This window comes from Trematomus bernacchii, unplaced genomic scaffold (assembly GCF_902827165.1).
Source record: "Trematomus bernacchii unplaced genomic scaffold, fTreBer1.1, whole genome shotgun sequence".
NCBI lineage: Eukaryota > Metazoa > Chordata > Actinopteri > Perciformes > Nototheniidae > Trematomus > Trematomus bernacchii.
Window position 1 is genome coordinate 34,268 of NW_022987925.1, and position 8,233 is coordinate 42,500.

The window sequence follows — 8,233 nt, forward strand, 5'->3', positions numbered from 1 at the left end:
TTCGTCCTTGAATCCTCTCATCTTCTCCTGATTCCTTGATACAAAAGTCAATTAGGACACATGTTGAAAGTATCCTTAAATAAGCGCTAAGGAGTCGAGGATAAGGAGGCTTCCAGAGAAGAAGGAAGCAAGGAAACACGAGTTGAAAATTGTAAAGGTGTAGAAATAGCAATGAAAATCTTCTGACCTGAGCTCCTCCAACATATGTAATAAAATACAAAATAAAAAGTAGTGCAAAAAGTCTATATACATGTAAATAGAATATGATATTGATGGAGGATAGTTCCAGCTGCTGAAACATTTGAACATCATGTTGACATCTGGGATATCTCAGAGTTCTTTCAGACGCTTTTTGGGGGTTTTCCCTCTCCTGAAGTGTGCAGGGAAGTGTCGTTAACTAACGTCTTCATTCCCAAGATCACACTTCATCAGAGTTAAGTTCACACGGATTAAAATGGACATTCACACTCCCATAAAATGAAATATTTAACGTTCATTTCTTTGATCTCAAATCCATCGGCTGACGCTCAGACTCAGATATGTATACCACTGGAATCTGTACTCCTTTGTTAGTAAAGGCAATTGTTGTTTATGGAAATATGTTTTCATATCGGTAGCCAATTGTTAGTCGCACATTATTGATTTACCCTAAAGGAGGCCCGATTCTGCTTGTGTGTTCTACAGGTTTAAGTGCATGTAAATGGTCTGCAGAGGCTAAAATCCCTGTGTTGCCTCCAGAGGGAGTATCTCTCGCTCCTTGCTCAAATCACCTCTATTTGACGCCTTTGTTTACCGTCACTACGTAACACTCACGCTCCTATTGGCTGCAATTGGCACATTGTACGTGATAGGCTAAGGGGCGGGACATCTCTAAGCAGGTTGACCAATCACAACAGAGCTGGCCAGCTAACCAATCAGTGCAGACTGGGCTCTGGTTTCAGACAGAGGGTGAAAAGAGGTGCATGTGCCAGATTCTTCTTGTGTGTTCTATATGTTTTAGTGCATGTAAACGGTCTGCAGAGGCTAAAATCTCTGTATTCCATCCAGAGGTAGGCTAAGAGGGCGGGACATCTCTAAGCAGGTTGACCAATCCCAACCGAGCCGGCAAGCTAACCAATCAGAGCAGACTGGGCTCTGGTTTCAGACGGAGGGTGAAAAGAGGTGCACTTTTTGTAAGTTATATTATATCTATGTATAAATCGTATTCCATTGGATTTATAATGACACAAACATCGTCCCTGCAGAAGTGTTTTCCCTCATTAAAAGTCAGCCATGTCGTTAACCGTGTTTCTCTTCCGCTGAAGGGAAATAAATTACCCCGAGTCGATCGCCCTCTGACTCCTCGCTGTCGGAGTTTCAGTGCTGACTCGTAATCAGACGTCTTGTGTCTGAGTGCTGCCGCTAATAAGATGGCAGTTTGTATTAGTGTGAACATGCTGTACATATATATATAAAGATATATCCTCTCAGGCTGAGTCACGCTGACCTGCAACGACACTCTGAGTTATTTAGAAAAGCTCCCGAGTGTTTTTATAAGAGAGCGAGGCAGTGGGCGTGAAAGGAGAAGATTACTAATGGTGAGAAAGTTTTCAAAATAATAAAAGCATAACGGAAGAATAAAAACGAGGTTATTCTCTGCAATAATCCATGTAGAGAAATCCCATTGGACGAGGGAGATGCTGCCTTCAGGGACCACTTCAGACATGTGTGTTAGTTTCATTAAATACTCAATCAGGATATAATATGCCGTCTTCTAAAAAACTGACGGATAAATTCACGATACGTTCGTCCTTGAATCCTCTCATCGTCTCCTGATTCCTTGATACAAAAGTCGATTAGGACACATGTTGAAAGTATCCTTAACTAAGCGCTAAGGAGTCGAGGAGAGGAGGCTTCCAGAGAATAAGGAAACACAAGTTGAATATTGTAACGGTGTTTGTTGAATGTGCTTCAATTCTTTAGTGAAACAGAGCCGAAATATGACATTAATAATGTCTGGAAGAGAACTCCCTGCTCCAGAGCCTCTCTTGCATTTATATTCAATTTCTCACGTACATATATATATATATATATATATATATAATACCCTGCTTTATATTTTGTTATTGTACATTTTTAATTCAACATGTATATTTTCAACTTTTTTTTTTTTAATGCCATTTTATTTCTATTGAGATATTCACATTTTGAATTGTTTATTTATAGTCTTTTAATTGTATTGTACAATGCCTTGTCTCTTTATGCTGCTGCAACGCAATCATTTCCCAAATTGGGATCAATAAAGTACTTCTTATCTTATTAAATCGTATTAATGAGAATAGATTGTTGACTTAATTTGAGTAATCAGACTAAACTGGACAGAGTTTAAAGGATGTATTGATATAACTGTGTCCACCTTGCTTCCTCTGACCTTTCATCAAGTGAAGGAAACAAGGAAGCTAAATAAAGGTAAGGTACGTTTATTTATAGGTAAGCGGATAAACCTAATGGATGTTTTTAGGCCGCTGATAGCTCCATTAATGGTGCATCGTTCGCAGCCTTCTGCCTCGTATCAGGAGCATATGGCAGTAATGATATCAGAGCAAACAAACCCAAACAGTCCAGAGCGTTGCTTGGCTTTTTTTGTTTCGGCATCTGCTAAAAAAAATCATCAAACTCTCATTAGGAGAGGACTCTTTAAAGTAGAGACACTACATACTGATATACACCTGAACATCAGCAGGAGAGGACTCTTTAAAGTAGAGACACTACATACTGATATACACCTGAACATCAGCAGGAGAGGACTCTTTAAAGTAGAGACACTACATACTGATATACACCTGAACATCAGCAGGAGAGGACTCTTTAAAGTAGAGACACTACATACTGATATACACCTGAACATCAGCAGGAGAGGACTCTTTAAAGTAGAGACACTACATACTGATATACACCTGAACATCAGCAGGAGAGGACTCTTTAAAGTAGAGACACTACATACTGATATACACCTGAACATCAGCAGGGGAGGACTCTTTAAAGTAGAGACACTACATACTGATATACACCAGAACATCAGCAGGAGAGGACTCTTTAAAGTAGAGACACTACATACTGATATACACCTGAACATCAGCAGGAGAGGACTCTTTAAAGTAGAGACACTACATACTGATATACACCTGAACATCAGCAGGAGAGGACTCTTTAAAGACTAATTGTGTCCTAACTGTACAGATTTGTGTTATTGGGCTATATAAATAACATTTGATTGTTTGATTGACACTGGAGTTAGCCAAAAAGGTGCTTTTTTATAATTATAACATAACAACTCGTTATTTCTGTCAAGAGTTAGAACAATTGGAATATATTCTACTTAATTACATAAAATAAAAACACCATTATGGCAAAACTGTGCCTGAAAATTAAGGCTATATTTTGCATAAAGCCCTCACTGTGCTCCCTGTCAGTCGGCCTCCTCCCTGAAGGGATGAACATGTTGGAAGACCATCTGCCCACAGCAGAAAGTCTGCCGCCTCTCTGTGCATCTCTCAGAAAGGGTTCTCTGTTTGGCTTTAATGGAGAGACTAAACAAGTTGGAAATGATGGTTTCCCCCCCCCCCATCAGCTTTCCCGTACTTCCACCATCTGCCACCAGAATAAAGTCTGGAAGCTTCAGCTCTCGGGAAGTAGAGCAACATCCATCCTACTGGATCTTCATTTAACTTTACATTAAGGTGCAATTAACTATGAAGATGCAAACTGAAGTAGTTCCTCTATAGCCCAACATTAGCCGCCTTTAGCTTAGCGGTGGTGACGTGAAGTCATGTGACCGTGCTGTAGTTCCTTTATAACCCAACATTAGCCACCTTTAGCTTAGCGGTGGTGAAGGTGAAGTCATGTGACCGTGCTGTAGTTCCTTTATAGCCCAACATTAGCCTCCTTTAGCTTAGCGGTGGTGACGTGAAGTCATGTGACCGTGCTGTAGTTCCTTTATAGCCCAACATTAGCCACCTTTAGCTTAGCGGTGGAGACGTGAAGTCATGTGACCGTGCTGTAGTTCCTTTATAGCCCAACATTAGCCACCTTTAGCTTAGCGGGGGTCACGTGAAGTCATGTGACCGTACTGTAGTTCCTTTATAGCCCAACATTAGCCACCTTTAGCTTAGCGGTGGTCACGTGAAGTCATGTGACCGTGCTGTAGTTCCTTTATAGCCCAACATTAGCCACCTTTAGCTTAGCGGTGGTGACGTGAAGTCACGTGACCGTGCTGTAGTTCCTTTATAGCCCAACATTAGCCACCTTTAGCTTAGCGGTGGTGACGTGAAGTCACGTGACCGTGCTGTAGTTCCTTTATAGCCCAACATTAGCCACCTTTAGCTTAGCGGTGGTGACGTGAAGTCATGTGACCGTGCTGTAGTTCCTTTATAGCCCAACATTAGCCACCTTTAGCTTAGCGGTGGTGACGTGAAGTCATGTGACCGTGCTGTAGTTCCTTTATAGCCCAACATTAGCCGCCTTGAGCTTAGCGGTGGCCTAACTTAAGCTCTTTACTTCAGAAATCATAAAGTGGTGTTAATATGTAGAGCTTTTATTTAAGCTATTATCTCATGCGATACTTTTGTTTGTTTTCCACGACTATACCAAAAGATTTTGATAGTGTGGTACAGATGCAGAGCCTTTATTCCGGTAGAAGAAGCTGAATAAGTGCAGCAGATAAACGTGTCAGACACATGTCCGTCTGCAGAAAGCTGAACTGACACTCAGAGACAGCAGATTCCAATGTATCGGTCCTGACTCCTCTGTGCAGATAAGAGCAGGAATAATAACCATTAGCGTGGGAGGCGTGTTGAAAGGAGAGAGAATCTGTATTCAGACGGTGTGTCAAGGCTCTACGCGCAGACGGTGTGTCCAGGCTCTACGCGCAGACGGTGTGTCCAGGCTCTACGCGCAGACGGTGTGTCCAGGCCCTACGCGCAGACGGTGTGTCCAGGCCCTACGCGCAGACGGTGTGTCCAGGCCCTTCGCGCAGATGGTGTGTCCAGGCTCTACGCGCAGACGGTGTGTCCAGGCCTACGCGCAGAGGGTGTGTCCAGGCTCTACGCGCAGACGGTGTGTCCAGGCTCTACGCGCAGACGGTGTGTCCAGGCTCTACGCGCGGACGGTGTGTCCAGGCCCTACGCGCGGACGGTGTGTCCAGGCCCTACGCGCAGACGGTGTGTCCAGGCCCTACGCGCAGACGGTGTGTCCAGGCCCTACGCGCAGACGGTGTGTCCAGGCCCTACGCGCAGACGGTGTGTCCAGGCTCCACGCGCAGACGGTGTGTCCAGGCCCTACGCGCAGACGGTGTGTCCAGGCTCCACGCGCAGACGGTGTGTCCAGGCCCTACGCGCAGACGGTGTGTCCAGGCTCCACGCGCAGACGGTGTGTCCAGGCTCCACGCGCAGACGGTGTGTCCAGGCTCCACGCGCAGACTGTGTGTCCAGGCTCCACGCGCAGACGGTGTGTCCAGGCTCCACGCGCAGACGGTGTGTCCAGGCTCCACGCGCAGACGGTGTGTCCAGGCTCCACGCGCAGACGGTGTGTCCAGGCTCCACGCGCAGACGGTGTGTCCAGGCTCCACGCGCAGACGGTGTGTCCAGGCTCCACGCGCAGACGGTGTGTCCAGGCTCCACGCGCAGACGGTGTGTCCAGGCTCCACGCGCAGACGGTGTGTTCAGGCTCTACGTGTGTAAATAATGTATTTTATTATTATCTAATTTGATGAACAATCACTATAAAAAGAGATTTAAAACGGATAAATCTTATATATATGTTCTCCCATGAAGTCCCAGACCTCCTTCCTACGACAATTATTTATTAAAGCTTCACACGAGCACACATTAGTATCTGAAGTGTTTTGATTCTGCAGAAGAGAGCGCCATGACGAGCAAAATGTCACATTTAATTAAACATGCAAATTAGGCGTCTGACAGTTTAACATATGCTGCAGAAACAGAAGGGATGATAATTTAAACTCTGCAATCTAGGGATTAAAAAAACAGCGTCTATCATTAAAGAAAACATACCCTGCTGATGTTCAGGTGTATATCAGTATGTAGTGTCTCTACTTTAAAGAGTCCTCTCCTGCTGATGTTCAGGTGTATATCAGTATGTAGTGTCTCTACTTTAAAGAGTCCTCTCCTGCTGATGTTCAGGTGTATATCAGTATGTAGTGTCTCTACTTTAAAGAGTCCTCTCCTGCTGATGTTCAGGTGTATATCAGTATGTAGTGTCTCTACTTTAAAGAGTCCTCTCCTGCTGATGTTCAGGTGTATATCAGTATGTAGAGTCTCTACTTTAAAGAGTCCTCTCCTGCTGATGTTCAGGTGTATATCAGTATGTAGTGTCTCTACTTTAAAGAGTCCTCTCCTGCTGATGTTCAGGTGTATATCAGTATGTAGTGTCTCTACTTTAAAGAGTCCTCTCCTGCTGATGTTCAGGTGTATATCAGTATGTAGTGTCTCTACTTTAAAGAGTCCTCTCCTGCTGATGTTCAGGTGTATATCAGTATGTAGTGTCTCTACTTTAAAGAGTCCTCTCCTGCTGATGTTCAGGTGTATATCAGTATGTAGTGTCTCTACTTTAAAGAGTCCTCTCCTGCTGATGTTCAGGTGTATATCAGTATGTAGTGTCTCTACTTTAAAGAGTCCTCTCCTGCTGATGTTCAGGTGTATATCAGTATGTAGAGTCTCTACTTTAAAGAGTCCTCATGCTGATGTTTTTCCATCCCTCTTTTTCTTTTCCAGATAAATTGCTCTTTTATTCCTCGCCGCCTCGCTAAATAGGATCATTAATTATATTAGAGCAGGATGTTTTCCATCAGCATCGTTTGCGATACTTTCAAGATGCAGCGAACCATAAAAGTCACCTTCAGTTAGAGAGTGTGTCAACAGGAAAACCCCTCGCTGCTAAAAGCACTGACGCGGAGAACAAAAACAAATCTTAGAGAAATATGTGCGTTTCACTTTGACCAGTTTTAAGAGTTTTATTTGCTTGTGCTTTTAAAGAACCCAGGATATATGAGGTTAGTGGGGAAATACATGGTGTGTGTGTGTGTGTGTGTGTGTTGCTCACTTGACTGTTGCTTTCTAGATGTGTGTGTAACTGTGTGTGTGTGTGATGTGTGTGTTTATGTGTCAGTGTATTATTGTGTGTGTGTGTGTGTGTGTATATCTATGTTTGTATATGTGTGTGTTCCTTGAGGACTGTGTGGGTGATGTGTGAAAGTGTGTGTGTGTCTCTCACTTGATGTCCTATTGGCGCCCCCTGCTGTAGTTAGCATGACTCTGGAGGCGTGTGTGAGAGACTGTCTGTCTGTCTGTCTGCGTATTCCTTTCACTCACTTGAGTCTCTGTGTGTCTGTGTCTGTGTCTGTGTCTGTGTCTGTGTCTGTGTCTGTGTCTGTGTCTGTGTGTGTTCCTCATTTGATGACCGTATCATTGGCGCCCCCTGCTGTAGGAGGCGGCACCTCCATGACTCTGGATGTGTGTGTGAGATTGTGTGTGTGTTTTTTTACTGTGTGTGAGAGCATCTGTGTGTGTTCTTCATTTGATGACTGTTTCTTTCTGTGTGCGAGTGTCTCTCCCTCATGACCGTCCCCTTGGCGCCCCCTGCCGTAGTTAACATGACTCAGGATTGGTTATGCGTGTGTGTGTTTGTTTTTACTGTCTGTGAGTGTGTATGAGAAAGGGTGTATGAGACAGTGTGTGCGTGCGTGCGTGGGTGCTAAGATAAGAAGTACTTTATTGATCCCACTTCGGGACATGTTTGCGTTGCAGCAGCATCAAAAGACAAGGCATTGTACATTAGAGAAATTAAAAGTGTGTGTGTCTCTCACTTGATGACGGTCCCTTTAGCGCCCCCTGCTGTGGTCAGCATGACTCTGGAGGTGAGGCTGACCCTCAGGTCGTCCTCCTCCAGCCCAAGCAGCTCCGCACAGTGTTCCACGCACTGAGAGGACTGTTTCCTGATGGTGCATCCGCCTGAAACACAGAACATCAGGGACACAGAACATCAGAGACACGGAACATCAGGGACACGGAACATCGGAGACACGGAACATCGGGGACACGGAACATCGGGGACACGGAACATCGGGGACACGGAACATCGGAGACACGGAACATCGGAGACACGGAACATCGGGGACACGGAACATCGGAGACACGGAACATCGGGGACACGGAACATCGGGGACACATCGGGGACA

The 8,233-nt window shown here is 44.8% G+C and overlaps 1 pseudogene; it reads right to left on the bottom strand.

Annotated features, from left to right (window-relative positions):
• LOC117470647 overlaps nucleotides 1-8,233 on the bottom strand; it is a 50,983-nt pseudogene that overhangs the window by 32,685 nt on the left and 10,065 nt on the right.